Source organism: Lissotriton helveticus, chromosome 1_2 (genome assembly GCF_964261635.1).
Source record: "Lissotriton helveticus chromosome 1_2, aLisHel1.1, whole genome shotgun sequence".
NCBI classification, from domain to species: Eukaryota; Metazoa; Chordata; class Amphibia; order Caudata; family Salamandridae; genus Lissotriton; species Lissotriton helveticus.
The window spans coordinates 93,738,083-93,764,583 of NC_136058.1; the positions used below are offsets into that span (position 1 = coordinate 93,738,083).

Here is a 26,501-nt window from a genome sequence, read left to right on the forward strand (position 1 = left end):
TGCGCCCAGGAAGCACATGACCGTTAACATCCAGAATAAATTGGTTGTGGCCTACTAAGGCATTATAATTCAATTGGTAGCCCAAAAATAAGTGCTCACTTTCATTTTGTATAAAGTCTACAACCTAAACTAGAACCTTTGACTGGCAAGAGACCAGGAAATCCATTGACATGTCTCTTCCTATCAAATATTCACAAATGCATTTTCAATATACTTTTTACTCCATTAGCACTTATAAAACTTAGCATATTTTCGTGTGCCAGCCTTAATGGAATTCTTGTTCTTAACTAACCTGCTAGGCCAGTCGATTACTTGACCGGGTGTTCAAACCTGCCCCAAGAACAATAGCACCATTCAACAAAGGCACATGGCTGAACTTTAAATAAATCTATTTAGTTGTATCTTTCTGACAAGCTCTGCCAATAGGTTTCTATATGGGACAAAAGGAAGGCAGGTAAGCCTTGGTCTCCAATGACCACAGTTTTATTTCTTTGAAGCCAGAGTGAAGAACTCAGAATTGCGTGTGCTGAGCTTGGCATAGAGGGTAGGCTCTCTTCCAGGCTTCCTTCAAGCTATCATCTTGATTCTTCTCAGGAAAACGTACCGGGAGTTTGAAATCCAAAGGGCTGCTCTCTGGAAGTTCCGGCTAAGGGTGGAAGGGAAGATGAGGCATCTCTCTATTTTGTCTCCCACCATCTCAACTGTTCATTTTCAATTATAAACACCCATTCAGGGAAGAACATTTGATAAGAGGAGCAACAGGATAAGGTCTGGACTGTTTAGAGTGGGTGAACACACTCAAGACTTACACTCCTGTTGGATTCTGTGTCCAGAGCTAGAAACTGTCTCTCCGATTGACTCTCGGGCCATCAGAGGACAGACTTGAGGACTAGTCCTGGTTGTGGGTGCTATAGGAGTGGAAACCAGAAACCCTTCTGCTAGAGACACAGATACCCTGCAAATGACTGAAGGATGTGGGCGCTAAGGAAGTAGAGTGGTCTGCCTTCAGGATTGTGGGGAGCTGCAGCATGAAGACACTTGGTCAGGAGGCTACCAAGTGCATTACAGGAGGGCAGGTCCAGACTCCAACAGCCAGCTGCTGCATGCCAGTTGATTGGAGAGTGCTAGCAAGTGCCGAAAGCAGACAAATATGTAGCAATCTGTAAACTGGGCACCAACATATATGAATTTCAGATAGGAGCATAAAAGCAGCATTTCAACTGTCCCCAGCCTGATGCCACAGAAATTCCATAACTGTGACCCAGGGTTTCCAAAATATCTCCAGGTGAGATTACGACCCCTCTCTGTTGTGAGAAGAGTAACTTAACTAGGCAGCCCATGTGCTGGAGGATTTCCTAGTTGACTAGACAGCAAGCCCACGAAACCCGCAGCTGAGGTTCGGGATAAGGGTTCACCAAGGTATCCTTCTTGCCCGGAATCCCACAGGCCTGTGGGAAGTAGCTATGTGGAGCTAGCTAAGCATAAAGAGCGCTGCCCGCAGTTGCTTACTCTCCACATGGGTTTTAGGAGCAGACCCAATGCCGGTACAGGAGGACCTGTGAGGAAATGACTGCTTGGCAACCAGTGAGGCATGAGAATTAAAGAAAAAGAAAAAAAAAAATCAAGAAAGGGGCTAAGATGTGGCCAAACCACTGCATATAAGGCAGGTCATAGAGAAACACCGTCACAGGGACCTCCTGAAGGAAAGAGAGCACCTCTCAAAGTGTTGAACTGAGTCTGGGGGACTGCCAGGAGCAGTGTAGCCCCCCAACCACCACCACAAGTGCTCCTACATAAAACAAGCATTGGCATAGCCTTTAGGGCTCGCCTCTGGGACCGTGTAAGTGTTTTGCTAGAGGTGTTTGGAAGTTTGGTAAGAGATGCAATTTAGCAAAAAGGAATATGAAAAAGGAAACCAGGAAAGTGTGATGGGGGGAGGGAGGGAGAAGCATAGGGATGAGAGACAGTGAGACAAAGAAAAAACAGATGGTGAGAAGAAGCGAGTAGGGGGATAAATATAAAATGGGTTTGGTAAATATAGAAAAACTTTTTAGTGGTTGCGGGGGAGTACCAGAAGGGGAGTACCAGAACCATCTGCCGACAACAGCTCCACCCAGAGCACCACCGGGGCAGGTGACTAAAGGACCGGGAGAGGCAGAGCTAGAGTCAGCTGCGAGGGGGCGGGTAATAAAGAGTGTAAGAAAGGAGAGAAGAGGGGGAGGGAGGGTCAGACTCAAGAGAGACAGAAATACAGTGTTAAAAAGTAGAGGTGAGGATAGGGGAGAGGGAAAACATACGAGTGGTAGTGAGAGGATCAAAAGGACGCTGGATAGAGGGAATATGAAGTGAATGTAAAGGGGGAGAGAACCTCAAGAAATATCTATGATGGGGAAAAAATATCTGAGGTGAGAGTCAAGACGTCAGAGAGGGGGGTGAACGGGGAGGTGAGGGAAGAGCAGATGTAAAGGAGGAGAAAGGACTGAAAGAGGAGTCCTGGTGAGTGATGAAGGGAGGTGAATAGGAGGCAGAGGGCTGGAGGCGGGGTAAGGAGGAAGCAGTGGGTGAAAGGGAAACATCCGGGTGTGAAAATAGGAAGCGGGAAGGAAGTTTTCAAACATTGAAAGTCTCAGATCTAACTACGTGGCTGAAGTTCAAAGTACGAGGGTTACCGTTTCTAGGGAAGGTGTAAATACAACCATTCACACACAGCAAGATTAACCACCACAAAAGAAAGCAGCCTGTGGGTATAGTCACTGCTGCAAGGTGCTGGATAGCACTACACTGGTGGCATCGAAGTCGGACCTCATCAAAACAAACAGAGTATATTAGGAACCTGGTCACACATCAGCAGCCCAGGGTGAAAACCATCATCTACCCACCCTTCAGGCCTCTGACAAGTCTGAATGATTGAATTAATGCATCCACAATGCAGGTCTTTGCCTGGAAAGCACCGTGGGGAGAAAAACCTGATTTCACACCACTTTCGCTTTCTTTATCTACGTACTGAAAATAATGGAGGACAGTGAAGTGGCAAAATAAAGTAGTCACAAAAAGAAAAACAAACAAAAAGCCGACAGCTATAAAAAAAAGCGCAGGCAAGCAGAGCGTCATTCGCCGGCGAATGAGTGGCCACTGTTGTGCATGTGCAAGCGTTAATGGCCTATTAGACAAGGGCTGATTTTCTACATCTACAGTGTTAACCTTACGGGAGCGAGCAGCATTGGGCGCGATAATTGCAAACGCCATACATGCATAAGGGCTCATTGGAAACAGTGCAGTATATGCACGAGTTTCCAAAAAAGTACAGAGTGATTCCAAAAGGTTTCTTCAAACCAGTGCTTGCGCGCTGCATAGGCGAGAACTAAAAATACCCCAATTATTCTGAGGTACTGCATTACTGTCCTTGGGAGAAGCAGAGCATTGTTTCAAGTCACTCCTGGGCTAGCTATTAAGTTATGCTTCCTGAAAGACTGCTGGCATCCTAATTCAATAGCAGAAACATGGCTATTTATTGAACTGTTAACTGCTTTGCTATCGATACAACTAGAATGGCTTCAAAGCCAATAGGTGTAACTTGTAAATAGAGAAAATAATTTTTTATAACTGCGTATACCACATGTTTTCGATAAGCATAAATGGAGAAATTGTGGTTTTGGGGATTGGGGTATGCTGGCACCCAAACTTTTAAAATGTGCCCAGGACCTTCAAAGTTGATTATACATTTAAGAGTCAGTTGACTTCTGGGAACATGCCTGGGTGTACACTCCATGTAGTTTGCAATGCCTTTTACAGTTGACTTCCGTTGGTTTTTCCATATTTGTAATTTCTATCTCAGTATTTCAATTTTAGTGTATTAAAGTACTTTTTATTTGTAAAGCAAATAGTGTTGACTGGATATTGATTTATTGAATGTCCTTTGTTGCTGTGATGTTTTGAGGGGAATAAATGAGCCAAATGCTGGAGCAGCATTCTGTCTGCCCATAGAGAAAATGGATCAGTGGGAGACCAGCAAAAACATTCTTGTAAGGGCTGAGGAGCAGCAGGAGAGATGTGCTGATACCTCAGCCTATGGCAGTGTTTTTTCATATGGGGAAAAAGTGCATTCTGCACACTGCCATTTTTCTGCAGTGTGAACCTCCATTTAGGAGCAGAGGTGGTGATTTGTTTGAAGAAATGAAAACAGTTCTCACACCTTTTTTAAATCGAGCATTCAAGACCTCTTGTATATACTTTAGTATATACTTATATGTGTATGTACTTTGGGGGCCCTAGGACTTGTCTGCTTCCGCGTAGGGACTTTAGTTCTGTTCAACTTCCTCTAATTAACTGTCTTTAATAGAAAACGACCAGAATAGGTCAGTAAAATACCAGAATTGCTTTCTGCTGAGTGACTTTCTTTTTTTAAAATTTATCTGGCAACTGCCTCTATTTAACTTTCTTGATAGACAGTAAAATACCAGAATCACTTTAGCATTCTCTTGATTCCAGTTTATAGAAATAGAATAATATTTTTTTTAATCTTGTATTTTTAGTGATCTGACCACGGAAGGCCCTGATTTTATAATGAAAACAGAGCTTTGGACTATACCATTTTCTGCTGAATGGCAATATTTCTCTCCTTGTGCTCCCATACCTGGCGTGTCAAGTAGTTTGGTGCTTACTTTCACTCCATGTTAAAGAACAGTAGATGTTTCAGCACCAAAGCTAATGTGCTGCATAGCTAAATGCATAACAGGTCTCAAAAGGCAAGATCGATTGCATTGCAAATGCTTGTTAACTAAATGATGCTTACAATAGTTCTACTATGGAACTCTTACAGAATGGAAGGCTCTCAGTTTAGGGCATTAGTCCTAGCATCTTTTTTTATCATTTCATTTGATGTTCATTTTCTCTTTAAAATGAACTAATTTTCTTCACCTTTACGATCAAACTGGAAATAAAAGTCAATTCTCTTAGACTTGGTCAGAAGGGGCAATGGATATGGTGCGTGTGTGTGTTAATTGTTCTTTTTGCATGTGTGTAGACCGCAGCACCTCCCTATGTAAGCCTTGGACCCTTATACCTCACTTAGGTTTAAATCTGTTTTATTGAAACCAAATATCTGACATTACATACACAATTATTCAATTTCTAAATGCCATTTTATCAGACCACTCGGTTTATGTTTTATTCAAATCCTATCCCCCCACCCCTCCACGCTCCCCTCATTCCGGGTAGATAAACAAGATAACATCCACTACAGTGAAGAAAGAAAAAATCTGGGACAACTCTGCATTTCAGTGGAAGCTCCTACTTAGAATGCTCCCACTCAGGAGTTAAAGACGAGGAGAGTCGTTCCATTCCCAAAATGTGCCTAAGCCTATTTAACCAATTTAGTCTAGTCAGATCTTCCCCGTTCCCCATAGTGCTAATATTGATTGGTGCGCTGCCCCCAATTCCAACACTATGTTTCTACCTCATCTAGAGTGTAATGGGTAAGTGAGTGGATTAGGGAGACCAAGTACTGTGAAGGTGGGGAACCTATGCAATTGGGTGTCAAAGTCTGTATCAATGTGTGCAACACCTCTTCCCAGATTTGCGATGTCCCGGGACACGCCCAAAGTATGTGTAGCAATGCCCCTTGTGCATCACATCCATTCCAGCACCTGTCACATATAATCCAATTGAGCAGGGACAAGGGGCTGTAAGACCCACATAATGACTGGTTCTTGCCAGGCTTGGGAAGAAGTATGATACTTGCTTCGCGGAGCGTAGAGTCTACGAGTGCTTCCGCATATACCTCAATTAAACGCGGCACAAACAAATCTTTGTAGGCGTTGTAGACTTCCCCCGTAAAGCCGTCTAGCCCGGGGACGGAGGAGCCTTGAAGAGATTCAATGGCACCAAGTACATCAGGCTCGTAGATCGGCTCAGCCAAAAAATCCTGCATATACTTCGAGGTATACCAGCGCAATTTCATATCGATAATCTTCCTGCACCGTGGGATCCTGTCCTACTTTAGAAGTGTAAAAAGAAGTGAAGTATGCAAGGAATTTTTCACAAATTTCCGCAGTGCCATGGAGTAACTTATCAGTGGAGGAACGAAGCTCGGTGATGTGGGCTTTACCATATGGAGGATGAAGGAGCTGTGTCAGTGCTCAACCCGGGCACTCTCCTTCGCCATAGCGCCGTGCGGTTTTATATTTTCCTAGAAAGAGGATCTCATGATCCTCTGCATTTCTATATTCCGTGAGGAGAGCCAATCGTTTCCCCTTCGCGTCTGAGCCGGGAGATCGCAGCACTGTATTGTCCGCGAGGCCATGCTCCAGGCACAATATCATAGTGCAGAGAGCTTTAAGTACCCCAGAATGTTTAGCTACGCAAACACCCCTGATGCATGCCTTAAATCCCTCCCATAGGACTGCCCATTTGTCCACGGAACCAGTGTTGATGGTAAAGTAATCCTCAATGGCCTCACGCACCTCAGCATTGAATAACTCGTCACCAAGGGCGCCACAAGGGAAGTGCCACTGTCTCTCTTATCCGTCAGGTCGTGGAATCCGAAGGAGGAGCTTAACCGGGGAGTGATAGGAGTACGTTCTCGGGAGCATCACAAAGGAACGATACCAACCGGAGATTCCAGGGGAAAGGAGCCAATAGTCTATTCTAGTCCAGGTGTTGTAGTGGCCTGCGTAATGCCCAAAGTCAGAGTGGGAGGGATTGTGCCTGCACCAGATATCAGTTAGAGAGAACTGGGCGCAAAGGTCCGGGAGAGCATGGCGAGCAAATGGCTTAGTGCCATGCGCTTTAGCAGTGCTATCCAGTTCGGGGTCAAGGAGTAGATTAAAGTCTCCACCCATCAGAATTAAAATGGGATCTAACTTTGAAAGCTGGGCATGTAGCGCATGAAAAATTCTGGGGAATCAGTGTTCGGGGCATACACACAGATCAACGCAACACCACAGCCCATAAGTGTCCCCACCACAATTGTGTATCTACCTTCACTATCATGGATGACGGAGTGACAACTAAAGGGAACCCTCTTATGGATAAGGATGGCTGTGCCCCTGGCATAAATGCTGAAGTTGGCGAATTATCTGTAGACACCCCAACCTGAGGCGAAGCTGACGAATCAGACTTGGGAAAATGCGTTTCTTGCAGAAAGGCAATATCGACATTGTGTCGGAGTAGATAGTGAACCACCTGTCGTCTCTTATGATTATCATTGAGCTCCCAGACATTCCAGGACATCAAGGATAAGCTAGAGGCCCCATCAATATTTCCAAGCTGTGCCATCTAGGAGATGTGGTACATGTGAGCGTTGCAGTCACCAACCTGGTATGTCGTACTGTGACAGTGAACAAAGTAAATAGTAAACAACAATTGCTATGGCATGACAGTGAACCCCACCCCCCACCCAACCTCACTACAGAAAAGGGGAGGCAAAACCACAACAAGTAATAAAGCATAGAGTACCAATCGACTTTACATCGGAAAGAAAACACCCTAAACGGTACGTCCGTCGGAACAAAAAAAAAAGCAAGGTTTACACCATGGGGGTGGTAACGCCACGTCAGCCTAGCAGCTATTGGAAACAGATCAAAAATGAGGAGTATTATTATCCCCTAGTAACACGGCAATAAGATAAAAGAACCACTTAGCAGAGTCAATCAGTTCCAGAGCCGGAGAAAAGTTCCACGCTTGCTTCAGAGCCACTGTGGGGGAGTGGGTCTACTCCCGCCCGACACCACCTGTTTGTTGTTCTGTTTATAAGCGTGGCAAAAGTCCTGCACGTTGGTAGGATTCTCAAAGATGCGGGCCCGGCTTTCAATGTCAAATCGTAGTCTGGCGGGGTATAACATGTCGTATTTCAAATTCAAGTTCCTGAGGGTGGCCTTAACCCCATTGTACTTGCGACAGGCCTCTTGCACCATGATGGTGAAGTATGGGAAAATAAGCAAGTTTTGAGCCCTGCCATATAGTGTCTCCACGTTCCCTAGCGAGGTGTAATGCAGTGTCACGATCCCGAAAGTTCATGATGCGCCCAATGATCAATCAATCAATCAATCAATCACAGACATTTATATAGCGCACTACTCACCCGGAGGGTCTCAAAGCGCTAAGGGGGGGGGGGGGGGGGAAGGCTGCTACTGCTCGAACAGCCAGGTCTTGAGCTTCTTCCTGAAGGAGAGGTGGTCTTGGGTCAGGCGCAGGTCGGTCGGAAGGGAGTTCCAGTTCTTGGCGGCCAGGTGGGAGAAGGACCTTCCTCCTGCTGTCGATCTCCGGATGCGGGGGACGGCGGTGAGGGCGTGGTTGGCTGATCGGAGCTCTCGTTTGGGAACGTGGAAGTTGATGCGGTTGTTGAGGTAGCTGGGGCCTTGATCGTGTAGGGCTTTGTGTGCGTGGGTGAGGAGGCGGAAGGTGATTGTTTTGTTGACGGGGAGCCAGTGCAGGTCTCTCAGATGTCCGGAGATGTGGCTGCGTCTTGGGATGTCGAGGATGAGTCTGGCTGAGGCGTTCTGGATCCGCTGGAGTCTCTTCTGGAGCTTGGCGGTGGTTCCGGCGTAGAGGGCGTTGCCGTAGTCCAGTCGGCTGGTGACGAGGCCCTGGGTGACCGTCTTCCTAGTCTCGGTGGGGATCCACCGGAAGATCTTCCGTAGCATGCGCAGGATGTTGAAGCATGACGAGGAGACGGCGTTGACTTGTCTGGTCATGGTGAGGGAGGAGTCCAGGATGAATCCCATGTTGCGTGCGTGGTCTGTCGGTTTGGGTGCGGTGCCCAGGGCGGGGGGGCACCAGGAGTCGTCCCAGGCGGACGGCGAGGACCCCAGGATGAGGACTTCCGTCTTGTCTGAGTTCAGTTTCAGGCGGCTGGTCGTCATCCACTCGGCTACGTCTTTCATCCCTTCGTGAAGGTTGGCTTTGGCGGCGGCGGGGTCGTTGGTCAGGGAGAGGATCAGCTGGGTGTCGTCAGCGTAGGAGATGATGTTGAGGTTGTGTTGGCGTGCGATGGCTGCGAGGGGGCTCATGTAGACGTTGAAGAGGGTGGGGCTCAGCGATGATCCTTGAGGGACGCCGCAGATTACTTCGGTGGCCTCTGATTTGTACGGTGGTAGGCGGACTCTCTGTGTTCTTCCGTCGAGGAAGGAGATGATCCATTCCAGTGCTTTCTCCTGGATTCCGACGTTGCTGAGGCGCTGCACTAGGGTGCGGTGGCAGACCGTGTCGAAAGCCGCGGAGAGGTCTAGGAGGATGAGCGCCGCTGTTTCTCCGTTGTCCATCAGGGTTCGGATGTCATCGGTGGCAGCGATGAGGGCGGTCTCGGTGCTGTGGTTAGCTCGGAAGCCAGACTGTGAGGGGTCCAGGGATCCATTCGTCTCGAGGAAGGCGGCCAGTTGCTTGTTGACGGTCTTCTCGATGACTTTGGCTGGGAACGGGAGGAGCGAGATGGGGCGGTAATTCTTGAGTTCGGTGGGGTCCGCCGTTGGTTTCTTTAGTAGGGCGCTGAGTTCGGCGTGCTTCCAGTTCTCCGGGAAGGTGGCGGTGTCGAAGGAGGTGTTGATGATGTCTCGCAGGTGGGGTGCGATGACCGCGTCGGCCTTGTTGAAGATGTGGTGAGGGCAGGGGTCGGTCGGAGATCCGGAGTGGATGGAGTTCATCGTGTGGACGGTGTCTTCGGTGCTGATCGGGGTCCAGGCGCGGAGGGTGGTGGTGGGTGGTGGTTCGGTCTTGGCGTGCGTCGGTTGATTGCTGAAGCTGTTGTGTATGTCCGCGATCTTGTTGTGGAAGTAGGAGGCGAGGGAGTTGCAGAGGTCTTGTGATGGGGTGATGTCGTTGTTTCCGGCGTTGGGATTGGAGAGCTCTTTCACGATGTTGAAGAGTTCCTTGCTGTTGTGTGCGTTGTTGTCCAGCCGGTCCTTGAATGCAGTTTTCTTGGTGGCGCGGATGAGTTGGTGGTGCTTCAGGGTGGCCAGCTTGAGGGTGGTCATGTTGTCCGGTGTTGGTGCCCTTCTCCAGGCTTTCTCGAGGGCTCGGCAGTTCTTCTTGGAGCTCTTGAGTTCGTCGGTGAACCAAGGGGCCTTCTTGCTGCCGGGTCTGCTGGGCGGGGTCCTAAGTGGGGCGAGTTCGTCCGCGCAGTTGCTGATCCACTTCGTGAGGTTGTCGGCGGCCTGGCTGGGGTTCGCTGAGCTGGCGGGGGGGTGCTGGCTCAGGGAAGCGGCTAGCTGGTCGGCTGTGATCTTGTTCCAGCTTCTTCGAGCAGCCGGTTGCTGGTGGTGGTGGATCGTGGTTCTTCTGAAGGTGAAGTGGACGCAGCTGTGGTCCGTCCAGTGGAGTCCAGTGGCGTGGCTGAAGGTGATGTCTTTGCTGGATGAGAAGATGGCGTCGAGTGTGTGTCCGGCGAGGTGGGTGGGGGTGGATACCAGCTGCTTGAGTCCGAGGTTGGCGAGGTTGTCGAGCAGGGTGATGGTGTTGCGGTCGTTGTTGCTCTCCAGGTGGAAGTTGAGGTCCCCCAGGAGGATGTAGTCGGCGGAGGGGAGGGCGTGCGGGCTGATGAAGTCGGCGATGTCCTCGCTGAATTGTGTGCGTGGTCCCGGGGGTCGGTAGATCAGGGTGCCTCTGAGGGTGGTTCTCGGGTCGGTGTGGATCTGGAAGTGAAGGTGTTCGGCGGTTTTCAGGGTGTCGTCGGTGTTGGTCGTGACGTGGATGGTGTCCCTGTGGATGATGGCGATGCCTCCTCCAGTCTGGTTGACGCGGTCTCTCCGGGTGATCTTGTAGCCCTCTGGGACTGCGATGGCGATGTCGGGCGCTGAGGAGTCGTTCATCCAGGTTTCCGTGAGGAAGGCGATGTCAGGAGCTGTGGTGTCGAGGAGGTTCCAGAGTTCGACGGCGTGCCTGTGGACGGAGCGGGTGTTGATCAGGATGCACTTGAGGTGGTTGTTGCCGGTGATCGGTTTGGCGGGTGCTGGTGTGGGGCGGGTCCGGATGCAGGTGAACTTGCAGGCCTTGCAGCTGAAGGGTCCGTGGGTGTGCTTCGGGGTGGCTTGGTGGCATCCAGGGAATCCGTCGGTGTTGAGTGCGATGAGTTCGGTGGCGCTGTAGGACAGTCGGGTCGTCCTCCGTCGGTGGGGGCCAGGGGTCCTGGCACTAGGCGCGGTCCAGGCGCGGACGGGCGCAGACGGGCTTACCTTTGGCGCGCCTTCGGCGCACAATCGGCGCGCCCGCTGCGCGTCAACGCTACGCGTTCGCACGGTCGCCATATATGGCGAAGTGCGAGGGAGGGCGGAGCAGCTGGGAGGCGGGAGCGGGGAGGGTACAGAAAGAAAAAGGGGCGGGATTAGCGGCGGTGGCGGGAAGCGGGGAGCGGGGAGGGATGAGACGGGGGCTACCAGGGAGACCAGGCAACAGGCAATAGAGGGGGACAAAATACAGAATTACAGTATACAACAGTAAAAATACAACAAAACAGTGGAAAGGCAGGAAGCTAGCACAGACCACGCCGCTCGATGGCAGGGGGCGTGGTCACGCGGCGGAGCGGAGCAGAGAGGCAGGCAGGCGGGGAGGCACACGCCGCAGCTGCTGGCCGTGCGGCGCGGGGGGTGTCCTAAACTAGGTCACACTCACCTGCGTCGCACGGTCGCCATATATGGCCAAGTGCGAGGGAGGGCGGAGCAGCTGGGAGGCGGGGAGGGTACAGAAAGAAAAAGGGGCGGGGTTAGCGGCGGTGGCGGGAAGCGGGGAGGGATGAGACGGGGGCTACCAGGGAGACCAGGCAACAGGCAATAGAGGGGGATAAAATACAGAATTACAGTATACAACAGTAAAAATACAACAAAACAGTGGAAAGGCAGGAAGCTAGCACAGACCACGCCGCTCGATGGCAGGGGGCGTGGTCACGCGGTGGAGCGGAGCAGAGAGGCAGGCAGGCGGGGAGGCACACGCCGCAGCTGGTGGCCGTGCGGCGCGGGGGGTGTCCTAAACTAGGTCACACTCACCTGCGTCGCACGGTCGCCATATATGGCCAAGTGCGAGGGAGGGCGGAGCAGCTGGGAGGCGGGAGCGGGGAGGGTACAGAAAGAAAAAGGGGTGGGGTTAGCGGCGGTGGCGGGGAGCGGGGAGGGATGAGACGGGGGCTACCAGGGAGACCAGGCAACAGGCAATAGAGGGGGACAAAATACAGAATTACAGTATACAACAGTAAAAATACAACAAAACAGTGGAAAGGCAGGAAGCTAGCACAGACCACGCCGCTCGATGGCAGGGGGCGTGGTCACGCGGCGGAGCGGAGCAGAGAGGCAGGCAGGCGGGGAGGCACACGCCGCAGCTGGTGGCCGTGCGGCGCGGGGGGTGTCCTAAACTAGGGTGGACCGAGGCCCCAGGTAACGATGAGCGCGCTCCACTACAAACCCAGGGGTGAAGGACTCCTTACCAAACAGGTCAGAGAGTAGAGACTCAACAAAGAGGTCGAAGCGGCCCATTGCAGTCGTCGCTGGCACTCCTAGGATGCACAAGTTGTTGCGCCGGCGGCACGCTTCAAGGTCCTCATTTTTAATGGCCACCTCTTTGAGGATGCGTTCCACCTGTTTCAGTCGTTTAATGGACTGAGATGTGCCCATCTTCTATATCTGAGATACAGGCCTCTGCTACGTCCAGGCGCCTGTCATGGACTTGGATTTTTGCCCCCAAGTTTGCCAGGGTCTTCTCAAGGGTGTCAATACGCCCATCTAGAGCATGGAAGCCCATCTCATCTCTTGAAGCAGGGAGGTTGAAGGGGTGAAAGATCAGTCCGGCCCCTGGCAGCCATTCGCCATAGTGAAGCTGTCGTCAGTTGCCCTTTCCATTAGTTTCTCAAACAGCAGGGTTTTCTGCTTGGAATCCTTGCGGCCCATGCCGCAGCCCAGCGGGGGGAGGGGGAGGAATATGCCAGGGAATGTAGCACCTTTATAGTAGCAGGTGGGAAGAGCTGTAGCTGTCTGGAGAGCAAATGCAACGTGCAGGTCTTCCGGTAAGTTGCTCAAGGTCAGGTCTTGGGTAGGGTCGCAGATAGACGATCGGGCCTTCATTGGGGAGTGCTGCGGACCAGACAAGATCAGCGCCAGGTGTAGGTGGTTGTGTCCCGTATGCCAACGCGCTTCAATGAGACTCCGACAGCTGAAAACGAGGGTAGTGAGGCCCCACGCAGGGGCGGACGGGAGACTATGGAGTAGAAGATCAGGGGTACTGCCAGTGAGATACGGTCCCCGGCCACCAGGAGGAAGGAGTGCACTCTAGCGATGGGGCCGTTGTTTACTCCACAGCCGGTTCCTTGAAGAGGGTGGGTACACAGGCCAGGTGGCCGCAGGTTGCGTTGTGGAGGCTGTGTTGCAGCAGGGACACGCCAGGAGCAATCCAAGCGCAGGGAGAATCTGACCGATCCAAGCCTCTCACCCAGCTCCACAGCAACCAAGCTGCTGCTTCCTGGGGTCAACTGCAGGGCCTATGGGATGGGCGGGAGCGTGTACAGTGCCCCGGAGGCAACCAAGAGAGGCCGTACACCACCGGGCCGAAATGTGGATCAAATGAGGGGAGAGCATGGAAGCAGCCCAAACCTGCACCCAGTTGACTCAACACCGCTGGTTGTCCCCGCCACTCACCAGGTGCTGCCGCTGCACGTTGCTCCTCTTCTGCCTCATATCTACTGCGGCACAGCCTGCCGACGCAGGCCACTCCTCTTCGAGCCCGCAGAGCCCCTGTTCACCGTCACAGAGGCACCGTTCCGTCTACCAGACGGCTTGTCATGTACAGTAGTATCGCCGCCACTTTTGCTGCGCTGGCAAGTTTGCTGCAGATATTACGAGGGATGAAGCAACATAGCTGACTTGGCTGGTGGAGCGTCAATGCCGTGCGGCCATCTTGGTCGGCGGCATGGCCACGCCCCCCCAGCACCTGTCACTTCGTTCTGGTTTCATCCGGTGTAATCTTTCAAGAGTTCGATACCAATTTGAGACGTTTATTGTTGCCTTCTCAGTACTGGCCATATTTGATGCCATGTGTCGTGCTCAGTAAAAGACATCCAGCCATTCCTTCGAGGAGAGCTGTCTGCCCACCTAAGCTGCGAAGGCGTTTGAGTCATCCCCCCCCCTTCTCCTGCCCCGCCCCCTCCCCAACCCTCCCCCAGAAAGCCCATATAATTCTATAATGAAACCCCGGTCTGTGGCTTTGCGAATCCGCTATTTCTTGAATGAGGTTACAGGACGTTGCGCTGCTTCTCTTACTAAGGGCTGCATAAACCAGTGCCTTATCTGTGTATATCTATATCGCTCCGTCTCAAGTGCAGTCTGGTCTCTTTGTAAGTCATCAAGGGGTATGAGGCCATCCTCATCGAAAAAAATGGTTGATTGAACTGCAACCTGGTCCCTGCCATGCTTTGAACCCACTGACGTCCAATCCTGGGTTGGGGTTGGGGGAGTGAGTCCCAGGGCTCGAAAAATCCAGAAAATGGTACTAGTACTGCAGGTCTAGTACCTTGAAAAATCTCCTCTACCTAACTGCAACCTACTTGACCTCCGTCTCTGAAAGCGGAGCAAATGTGACAAGATAACAAGATTTAAAGGCATCTTTGTTGCTCATTCACTTTGTGAGCAATAAAAATGCATTTAAATCTTATCTTGTCACATTTGCACCGTTTTCAGAGACAGAGGACAAACGTTAGTTTGTCTTCCTACTCGCCAGAAAGGGCGAGTAGGATCTAAAAACACCTCGCCCTCATTAAATTAAGCTCCCAAATGTGAGCGGTCAAGTGGAATTTTCGGAGTGGTGTTGGTGGTGGGGGGGGGGGGGGGGGGGGGGGGTAGAGAATGTCAGGGCTTTGGAGGTGTCTATTGTGTACCAGGCCCGCAACATAAGGGATGTACTCAATGACAGGTAGAGATTGGTGTGACTGTGGGAACGTTTCCAAAATAGGATCTTCCACAGGTCTGTGCCTGCTAGAGCCTTATACATAAAGACCAACTGCTTCTCAGACTCTGGCCTCGGCCACTCCAATAAGTACCTAAGCTGGGCTGCTAAGTAGTACTGAAGCAAGTACAGGACACCCAAACTCATTCTGGGCCGTTTACCCACCCAGACAAATTGCTGCAGTTGCCCCTGCAACTGTGCTATCATTCCCTTAGTGGGTTGCTGTGGGAGGGTCTCAAATAGATATAGGATTGTGGGTAGTACTGTCAGTTTTACAGCCGCAATCCTCCCAAGCCAAGACAGCGAGTACAGTTTCCAACGCGATAAATCCGTATTCACCCTCTGAAATGGGTCTCTATAATTCAGCCCATATACCTCCTCTATTGTTGGAGCAATCCGTAGGCCCAGATAGGAAATAGCACGCGAGGCCCATTTAATGGAAAATGCCTCAGATATATTCTTCCGGGTTTCAAGGGAGACTAATGTCTAGCGCCTGGGATTTAGAGATATTTATATGGAATCCAGAGACCTCTCCACATTATTGTGCTTCCTCAAAAACGTTCAGGAGCCACGCTCCAGGATCCTCTAGTGCAACCAGTACATCATCTGCATCTGCATCTGATTAGGTGCTCTTCTCCACCAAAGCTCACTCCCTTACCCCAGGGTTATCTCTCACCTTCTGCGCAAATGGCTCCATATAAAGAGCAAACCGAAGGGGAGGACAAGGGGCATGTCTGGCGAGTGACCCGCCTGATCGGAAATAGTTTTGAACTGTGCCCATTCACCTTGACCGAGGTCACTGGAGAATCATACCAGCTCAGCACCCAAGATCGAAACCTCCTGCGCAATCCGAAGTGAGCTAGCGTCTCCATAAGGTATGGCCAGTGGACCTGGTCAAAGGTCTTCTCTGCATCTATAGAGAGAAGCATGGTTTTCCCCCTCTTGCAAGTGACCTTAACTATCAAATGTAGGACCCTTTTAGTGTTGTCGGCACACTGCCTGGACGGGATAAACCCTGTTTGATCTGGTTCAACTAAACCTGGCATCAGGGGACACAGGCGGGATGCCAATATCCCCATCAGTAATTTCCAATCAACGTTCAGGAGCGAGATGGGTCTATAAGACCTGCAGAAGTGTTTCTTTCCCCGGCTTAGCTATAACCGGAATGGATGCCTCGGACATTGATGATGGGACAGTGCCTGAGCCCTCAATTGAGTTAAAGACTGTGGTAAGAATCAGAGCCAATTCCCTACAAAGGGTTTTTATAAAAGGCCATCGAGAGACCATCCAGTCCCTGGTACTTGCGAATTGTAATCGGGATATCGCGGATATAACCTCCCCTATCCCAATGGGGGCATCTAGAGCCTCAGCTTGATTCTTACATTAGGCTTGTGACCTTGGGTCCCTACATGTAGCGCTAGATGTTGGGAAAGGGCAGTCTTGAGAGTCATAGAGGGCTGTGTAGTAGGATCTAAAATCTATCCGCTATCTGTTCATCACCAGTAACTGAGGTGCCATCTGCTTCTTTCAGGGCATTAATCGCATTGTCTTTGACCCTTGAGTTTATTTGCTAATAACCTGCCACACTTGTTGCACCCGACGTAGAAAGAGTGCTTAAGGCGTAGGAGGACATATTCCGCATTATCTACGTCGATTCCTGTTAGTTGTTTTCTAGTTGCTTTGAACTGCCTGGAAATGAGCCCCTGTACGATGATGGATACGTTCCAGCTCTCTTACTTGCCGTTGGAGCTGCGTGTGTTTTTTGCGTCTTGTCTGGTTGTCTCCAGCCGAGATGGCAATAAACTCTCCCCCTTATGACTGCCTTCAGTGCCTCCCATAATGTAGCTGGTTTCACCTCAGGGCATCATTGATTTGCATATCATTTTCAATGGGCACTCTAATCTGCTCCACAACTTCCTTTCCATTAAGCAGGGTTTCCCTTAATCTCCACAAACGTGATCTATCTCCTACCCTAGGTAGAGCCAACGCCATAAAAACGGCAGTGAGATCTGACAGGGCCAGTGGTTCTATCCATATCATCCATAGGATGTCTAGTACCAGTCGGGTCACCAGGAGATTGTCCAATCTGGCATAAGATGTATGCGCATGTGAGAAAAAGATGTAGTGTCTTGTGTCTGGATGCTTAAACCTCGATAAATCATGCAATCCCAGTTTCTGTAACCACTGCGCCCCTTCAAGTGATATTGCCAGTGCCCCCCTGTCTCTGATCCGAACGATCCAGCTCGTTGTGCATCACCAGATTAAGATCTCCCTCAAGTATCACCCCATGTCTTTTGTGGACAAAATATCTGCTATTGCACTTCGCAATAATTTTTCCTGTCCCTCGTTTGGGGCATAGAAGGAAGCCACAACCAGTACCTGTGTTCCTACATGCACCTGATACCCCAAAAGACAGCCCTTAATTTCGGCTATTTTCGCTCCCACTTTCCCTGTAAATGTAACGCGACGAGTATAACTAGCCATACGTGTCAGAGAGGAGCAAACTGTTGGGGAAAGGCCATGGTACTCAACCTTATGCCAATCTCTGTAGAGCAAGTGCGTTTCTTGAAGTAGGCAGACGTAGGCTTGCTACTTTGAGGTAGGAGATAATGGCCCTTCTCTTCACCGGGTAATTGAGTCCTTTCACGTTGAGAGTTAACACTTTCAGCCCTTCCACAAGGTCCCAATGACCCTACATGTAGTGTTGTCACAAACTAAAGACAAGCTAAGCACCCGGAATTGTTCGCCCCCAAAAAAACAAAGAACAGTAAGTGTCCCCGAAATGCGGGAAGCTCGCCCCTTACGCCTCTCTGTACCAGCTTTCTCCTCATTTGGGGTGTCAATCTGCAGCATTGTGCATGCCTCCATCGGGGAACATAGAAGATGAAGTTAGTCCTGCCAATGAAAGGACAGCCGGAAGGGGTGGCCCCAGGAGTATTGGATCTTCTGATCTCTCAAAAAGGCGGTAACCAGCCGAAACACCCTCTCCTCTTAAGAAGTGTGGAGGCGGCCAGGTCTGGAACAGCTGTACCTGGTTACCTCAGAAGGACACTTATGGGGTTGCCATGGCTTCTCTTAAAATTCTTTCCTTTAGAGGGAAGCTGTGTACACATGTTAAAATGTCCGCTGGCTGTGCCTGCCCTGGGCCGCCACTCCCTAATCTATGTGTCTTGTCTAGATGGATCTCGTTTGCTGGAGAGTCCCACTATATCTGGGCAAACAGTTCTGCGACATACTTCTCCACATCTCCTTTATCCGCATCACGATGGACTCCTCTAATTTTAATTTTTTTTTATTTTGAACGTTTTGTATGGGGCGAACATCAGAACGCTTTACAGGGCAAATACGGGTGATTAACAGAAACATAAAAATACGATGAATTAAGCAAATACATTCCTAGTAAATATAAGCGACTAGCACATCTAATCGAGATATTATTACGTCTCGAGCGGGCCTGTAAGTCCAGATGTTACTCATTGAGTTCAATGATTTCCTGCTGCAAATGTTTGATCTCTTCATCTTGGGCAGTCCCTTGGGTGTCAAGGGTGTCTACTGGATCCCCGATCTCATTCACATTCTTTCGGATTGTCTGCATCTCGTCTGAAAGATCTTTTTTGAGCTGTTGTAGGTCGTAGGAGAAGAACAGTGATTTCAAGTAGGGTCGAGTGACCGGTGCCTCTGCATTTACTCCTGAGGATGTTCTACTCGTCATTTTCAGCGTGTCTCCCTCCTGCAAAACCACTTGCTTTGAGAACATCTCCTTGAGTGTGCCCCCTTTTTTGGTGCGACCCGACCCATCAGGGCTGAGTCCTTCTTCTTCCAGGTGCATATGCTCCTCTCGCTCTCTCCGACGCCCGTTGCTCCCAGTAAGGAGGCGCTCTATCTTTGAGCTTTACTTCTGCTGTTAGTGTTGGTGGTCCTCCTATGCTCAGGCCTGTCCCGAACCTCTCAAGTTGCCTCTTGGATCCCTGCTGTAATTCCGCCTTTACCTATGGGGATTGTTGTGTGTTGAGGCCTCCTGGGATCCGCATCGGTGTCTCAGGCCCTGCGGCCCAATGCCCACAGCCTTACACCGTGCCTTCCAGCTTCTTAGTGCCCTTTTAGGTATCCCCTAGCTCTGTTGCATGTCCCCGCATCTTCCTTTCGCCACTTCCTCAGCTCTCGGGCCTCGCCGCAACTTCCGCGCCCGGAGGTCTACTTATTCCCGCGCATGCTTCCGCAGTATTTGCTCTTCACTGCTTTTTTCGGGGCCTTCCCCTCACACCTCCACAGTTTCCCGCTCTTAATCGGAGCTTCAGGGCCCCCTCTACCGTGATCTGCTACCTAAACAAATGTCTCTCGGGCCCATGCTGTCACTGATTACCCCCAGGGACTTCGCTCTGCCTCTGTCCCACTCCACCAATATTCCGTAGCTGCCCCATGCTCTGGGATCCAGGTACTAGTACTGACTAGTTCCCTAGGCTCCACAAACGGGTCCCGGCCCCCAACTCCGGTACTTTCCAGGGGCGATGCTTACAATTCGTGCCAGGGATCCCGGCTACTTCACCACTCCTCCGCTCCCAATGTCTAGGGCACCAGTCCGCTGCTCCTCCCTGCCGCTGCGTGCGTTGTCCCCACTCGTGTCGGGTCTCGAGGCCAGCCGCTCTTTACTCCCGCTCTGTGGACGTCCAGTTGGCGCACTGATCGCCTGCCTCGGCCACGCTTCTCTTCCCGCCAGGAGCTGGGCCTCTACTCTTGAGGCGGCTCAGAGCATGAGTTGCGTAGCGGAAATCCGCCCCTTTCTTGCATGTGAGCCACCGACTTTGTTCCCAGCTCCTCTCGGCCCAGCTCCGCAGGCCCGCTCTGATTTCTCGAGGGCCAGTAAAACTGTGCCCCGGGTTCAACTCAGACACGAAAGAGGGCAATTTCGATTCCTGGCTCCCTCCGGCACTCCTCTCTGTAATTTCACCGCCTATGTTGATGCTCATAAGGGTGCTGGGCGGCCCCAGGACAGAGAGACAGAGTTCCACGTCCTACTCGGTCACCATCTTGGCCACACCATAATGGAGGCCCAGTAACTTCTGATTACCCGGCGAACCTACCACCCACACTCCTCACAGCCTCAGAGAGAACTTGGAATCTTTGCAAATATACCAATAGATATCAAAAATCCAGGTGCTACAGTATTTTCACAAGACCAGCTTACGCCAAAGTAATAAACGGTCACATTAGTGGAGGTTACCTAGGCACATCTTTAATGAGTGAACAACACAATAAGAATTCAAAATACACACCTCTGGTTTAAAAAGGGAGCTACTTGCCTGAAGAGGCAAGCAGAAATCAACAACTTAGAGTAACTGTATAAGGAACAATGAAGGGTTCTGAATAGATGTGAATCTATGGTATTACAAAATGCTGCTCAATAAGAAAACAAGTTACTTACCTGTAACTACAGTTATCCAGTATTGGTATGTTTCATAGATTCACATGCCTGAATCATACCCGTTGCGGGAGTCCCACGATAATAATACATATAAAAGCAGTGCCTTAGAATAAAATTGTAGTAGGCTGACAAGACAGTAGGCCCAAAAGGCCCAAAGATTAGTAGCCTATCTACCTCATTATATGAAAAAGAGCTGAAAATAGCTCCAACCAATCAGATGCCAGCACCCTCTAGAACCTTCCCAGCAGAGGCAGTTCTCCTCATATTTTCTTAGCACAAGTGAGAAGTAGGTATCCCCGTTAGAGAACTGTCCTGCCGGGGAGGAGGGTGGGTGCATGTGAATCTATGAAAGATACCAATACTGGATAACTGTAGTTACAGGTAAGTAACTTGTTTTCTTATCCAGTATTGGGGTATCTTTCATAGATTCACATGCCTGAATCAGAATAGCAAGCAGTAAGCCTAATAATGCAGTTTGCGGAAGGTGGGAGACAAAGCGTAAATCTACATATCCCCCACACATCCGGAAGGCTATAGAGCAGTACAATATGTAAATACATAAAAATGCAGAAACCTTCTGAAATGAAATAATTATAGTCAGGTAACATACTTCATATTAAGAAACAGTATTTGACCACCAGAAACATTACAGTGAATGTGATTATACTCATACATCATAAATGCAATAAGAGAGACATTTAAAAGTCTAACCTTAATGAAGGAGATGTTGAAGAACAGCTTGTCCAACTGCTGCATCGTCCTGCGACACAGATTGTAAGCAGTAGTGCTTCGTGAAGGTGTGGACATTTTTCCATGTCGCAGCACGACAAATGTTCTCCAGTGTGACCCCAGCAAATAAGGCAGTAGAAGCAGACATAGTTCTGGTGGAATGTGCTTTCACCTTTCTGAGCAAAGGTTTGTTGGCTTTATCATGGCAAAATTGTATGCCAGAAGATAACCATCTGGCTACCGCTGCTTTTGTCACGGCTTGCCCCATTGTGGCTTGGCCATAAGCGATCAACAGCTGATTAGATTTTTTTATATCCTTAGTTCTTTGAAGGTAGAACTTCAAGCAACGTTTCACATCAAGAGAGTGCAAAGCCTTTTCTGCCGGTGTAACTGGATCCGGGAAGAAGGTCTTTAGCTTTACTGGTTGGTTCAGGTGGAATTGAGACGGAATGAATTTTGGATTTGTTCGTAAAGTAACGTAATCCTTAGAAAAATGTAGAAAAGGTTCCGAAATTGTGAAAGCCTGTATTTCACTAACCCTCCGGGCTGAAGTGAGATCTAATAAAAGAGCCACCTTCCAGGTTAAAAATGTTAGTTCAGCCTTGTGAATTGGTTCAAAAGGTCTCCTCATCAATTGAGATAAAACTGTATTGAGATCCCATTCTGGAGGTGGAGGTCGAATTGGAGGAAAAGCTCGAAATAGCCCTTTAAGAAATTGTTTGATAAGTGACGAAGAACAGAGTGATGGCTTGTTAGAACTTTCTGATTCTCGAAATCGCAGCGAGATGGGCTTTGATAGATGAGAATAGTAGACCTGCTTTAGCTAGTGATACTAAATAGGGAAGGATATCCTTTGGTGGGGCCTGAAGTGGATGCACATTATTTGCTTCGCACCAATGACAGAAGCGCTTCCATTTAAAGCGGTATGTTTTGATAGTACTTTGAGCGCGGGCTTTAGATAGAATATCTCTACAGTCCTGAGAAATTCTGAGATCTTTGAATTCTAAGTAGTCAGGAGCCAGGCGTGCAAGTGAAGCGATTGTGGATCCAGATGTAGAATCTGACCTCTCTCCCTTGTCAGCATGGAGAGTGTTGGTTTGAGACGAATCGGACGTTGTTGTGACAACAGAAGAAACTCTTGGAACCAATACTCCCTCGGCCAGCGAGGAGCAATTAGGATAAGACTGCAATGTTCCCTCTTCATCTTTTGCAGAACCCTCGGAATTAATGGTATCGGGGGGAAAAGCGGATGCATAAATCACTGACCATCGCATGGATAGGGCATTCCCTCTTGATCACTGTTGAGGAAATCTGCTGGCGTAATAAAGGCATTTGCTGTTCTGATGCGTTTTAAACAGGTCTAGAGTTGGTGTGCTCCACATTCTGAAGATCCTGTTCACCTGTACTTGTTCTAACTCCCGCTCGTGGCAACCTGTGAGAGATCTGCTGAGGTTGTCGGCTAGAGAATTTTGAGTTCCTTTGACATGCTAGGCTCTGAGGGTTATGCCATGGTTGATAACCCACTCCCACATCTCTTGAGCTTCCTGCGATAGGGAGAGAGACCTCGTTTCCCCTTGCTTGTTGATGTAATACATGCTGGTGGTATTGTCCATACGCACCAGCACTGAGGAGTTCGTAATTCTCAGAAGGAATCCTTGCAGAGAGAGAAAAATGGCTCTCAGTTCGAAACTGTTGATGTGCTTTTGCTGATATTGTTGAGACCATCGTCCCTGAATTTGAAGGTCTTGGAGGTGTCCTCCCCACCCCTCCATAGATGGGTCCGTGGTCAGGACAAACTCTGGAAAAGTGGCCAGGAACGTGAGACCCGGAGACAGATTGCTTCTTTTTGACCACCTGTGGAGAGCCTGTATCATTCGTGTGGTCACCTTTATGGAATCGTCGAATGACCCTCCGGCCTGCTGCCATTGTCTGTGCAGCTCTTCTTGCAGCGGTCTCATCCTGAGTCTTGCAAGCGGGACTAAACTGATCGTCGAAGAGCACATCCCCAGAAGAGAAGCGAATGCTCGGACAGAAACTGACTTTTTTCCTGAAATTAACCTTGCCAGGCTTTGTAACTTGTTCTGGCGATCCTATGACAAGATCGCTTTGCATTGTTGGGTGTCTAGTGTTGCTCCCAGAAACGCCAGCCACCGTGAATCGTAGGTATTTGCGATGTTTGGGATGTATAGGGATATGGAAGTAAGCGTCTTCCAGTCCAGAGAAGCCATAAAGTCTCCTTCGTTGAGGCAGCTCAACACATCTGCTAACGTCACCATCCGAAAACTCTGTTTCTTCAGAAACTTGTTGAGTCTGCGCAAATCGAGAATCGGGCGCCACTCCCCGATTTTTTTCCTTATGAGAAAGAATCGAGAGTAGAATCCTTTCCCTTTTTGCGAGACTGGAACTCTTTCTATCGCATTCTTGCGGACCATGTTTAAAGCTTCTTTGAACAGTAAGTGAAGACGAGGGGAAGGGGAAACCTTGGGCGGGGTCGTAGGTGGTTTCTTTAAGAACTCCAGAGTGTGCCCTCTTTGAACAAGGTCGAGGACCCACTGATCTGATGTGATGTGATGTTCTGCCATTGTTGGAAAAAGGCTGAGATCTTGGCGCCCACAGGGAGGGGAGAAGGTTTGACTGGCATCCGGCAAAGCTCATTGTCGTTTATTTGAGTCGCGGCCTTGATTGCTCGATCGCCGGCGTCCGCCTTGACGAGCGAAATTGCTTGACGATGATTGCCTGTACGAAGACTGGTAATAAGGCTGTTTATATTGAGACTGGTATTGTCTGTTTTGCTAATTGTGGTAATTTCCCCTCGAGGAAAATCCACGACCCCTTAATCCTCTGAAAGATCCTCTCTTATACTGCAGGGTAGCCAGCGACTTAGCAGTGTCCGTGTCTGTCTTAATGGTCAATAAAGCATCATCTATATGCTTACCAAAGAGTGATTCGCCATCGTAAGCCATATCTATTATTTTAGTCTGTACCTCAGGTCTAAAAGAGGTTGCTCTGAGCCATCTCTGGTGTCTGAGAACAGCAGCTCCTGCTAGCTGCCAAAAGTTAGTGTTTGCAATATCTAAGGCGCAGTCAATTATATCTGATGCAGTCCGTTCTCCTTCGAGCACTATCCTTCATGCTTCCTGGTGGCGATCTTCAGGTATCAGGTCTAAGAATTCCGATAACTCTGACTACATCTGGCGGTCATAACGTGCCAAAATTGCCAGAGAATTAGCCGCCTTGATGGATGATGCAGCATTGGTGGAGAACTTTTTTCCTATCAAGTCCAATCGTCTACCCTCTTTATCTGGTGGAGTTGAGATTGGGGTAGACAGATTTTTTGACCTCGGTTGAGCGGTCTGCGAAATTACAGAATCAGGACACGGGTGACCCACCAGACAAGATGGAGTATCTGGTGGTGCTCGATATTTCTTTTCGATTCGAGGAAGGACTGCAGGAATAGAGGCAGGCATCATCATAATCTTAAGACCTTTCTTCCAGATAACATCTATAATTGGTATAGCCCTGGTGATTTTCCTATACCCCTCTTTAAAGTTGTGAAGAAAACAATTAGACTGCTCAATAGTGACCGGAAGTTCAAATCGCGTATCATCCCTTTGCATGATATTATGAAAGCCGCCAATATCCTCAGGTGGTGAGTCAGATGGTTGCGGTATAGGAGGCGAAGGCATGGGGATTACATATTCATCCCAAGGATCTCCAGGCATATTGTCATTAGGCAATTCGCCTTCCTCTCTTCCATCGTCATCCCATGATGAAGTATCCTGATTTCCTTGTGGCATTGGCTCTACAAGGTGTCTTGGTGAGGTAGGCTCTTGTATCGGTGGTGGTGGCGTAGGTGTAACCGCCGGTACAGTTGGAGTAGAGGGTGTAGGTGGAAACCTCTGCCGATAGTCTGCCAACATGGCCTGTAAATCCTGAATCAATGAAGGAGGAAGATGACTTGTGTCCTCCGAACGTGGAACCCTATGTGACTGTCTATGATAAGGCGTAAACAAGTCTTCTTGGTAAAAATGTTCATGGAAGTCGTCCACTTCATCCTCTTCTTGACATTTTCTCGGTAACTCTGATGGATAGCGTGCAATCCCAAAAGGGCCTTCCTCCTCATAGTCATCTTCATCAGATTCTTCTTCATCTACATATGTCTCCAAGGTATGTGAAGGTAACAAAGGAGAAATATTGGTATAGTCTTGCCTGTGGTACGTTTTTAATTGAAAATGGGTGTATGTAACAGGCGTTGCTTGAGACACTTGAGGTAACACAGACCAAGATTTCACAGGTGGACTTTTGGTCATAAAAGGACTCTTCGTCGACATGGGCGTCTTGACCAAAGGTGCAACACCCAACTGTGTCATTGATGGGCTTGTCGTCGACGGGCTCGTCGTCGACGGTGCCGCCGTCGATGGGCTCTTCGTTGACGAGGCCGTCGTCAACGGGGCTGTCGTAGATGGACGCTTGGTCGACGGGGTCGTCGTCGACGGAGTAGTCATCGACGGGGTTGCTGTCGACGGCTCTTCTTCGATGGACCTGCTGTCGACGGGCTCTTCGTCGACGATGACTTCGACGTCAACAGGGTTTTCGTCGGCTATGACTTCATTGATAGTACTGCGTCGACAGGATTGACGTCGACAGGGATTTTGATGAAGGAGTGACAGAAGAAGATTCTTTAACCCCACACGTTTTCTTAGAAGCAGAAACTTTTGATGACACAATAGGAAAGGTTATAGCTTTTGTAGAGACAGTAGATGAAGAACTTGAAGTAGAAGAAGTCACAGAAACTGTGTGAGAAGACACCAGTGAAAGAGTCTTGACCTGGGATTTACTCACTGTTTTAGTAGCTGAAGATTTGGTAGACTCTGAAGGCGGAGATAAAGGTGGTCCAGAAGGAGGTGAAGACGACCTCCTTGTGTGTTCTGAAGCTCTGAGAGGATTTATGATGTTTCCTCCCCTCAGGAGAAGAGCTGTCTCTGGCTCTAGCTCTTTTGCTGGAAGTAGAGGCCCTGTCCTCATCATCTGTAGAAGACTATTTGAGCCATAAAAGAACTCTTGCCTCCCTGTCCCAGATGGTCTTGGCAGGGAAGGTTCGATAAATCCTACAATCCTTTACAATGTGATTAGGATGTAGGCAGTAGATGCAGTCTTTATGCTGATCATCTACATGGACCCTCTTCTTATCACAGGTCCTGCAAGCCTTGAAGAGAGCTTTCTTTTCAGACATCCTGAAGGAACAAAGAAGAAAAACTGAGTAGGCACCGAGGGAGACTCCCTTCCACACGAAGTGCAGTGAAAATCTGAGGAGAACTGCCTCTGCTGGGAAGGTTCTAAAGAGTGCTGGCATCTGATTGGTTGGAGCTATTTTTAGCTCTTTTTTCATATAATGAGGTAGATAGGCTACTAAGCTTTGGGCCTTTTGGGCCTACTG

The 26,501-nt window shown here is 49.5% G+C and overlaps 1 protein-coding gene across 6 annotated transcripts in view; it reads right to left on the bottom strand.

Annotated features, from left to right (window-relative positions):
• Positions 1–26,501, bottom strand: part of RAVER2 (ribonucleoprotein, PTB binding 2) — a 407,034-nt gene that overhangs the window by 133,392 nt on the left and 247,141 nt on the right. The gene's annotated exons all lie outside the window — the stretch shown is intronic.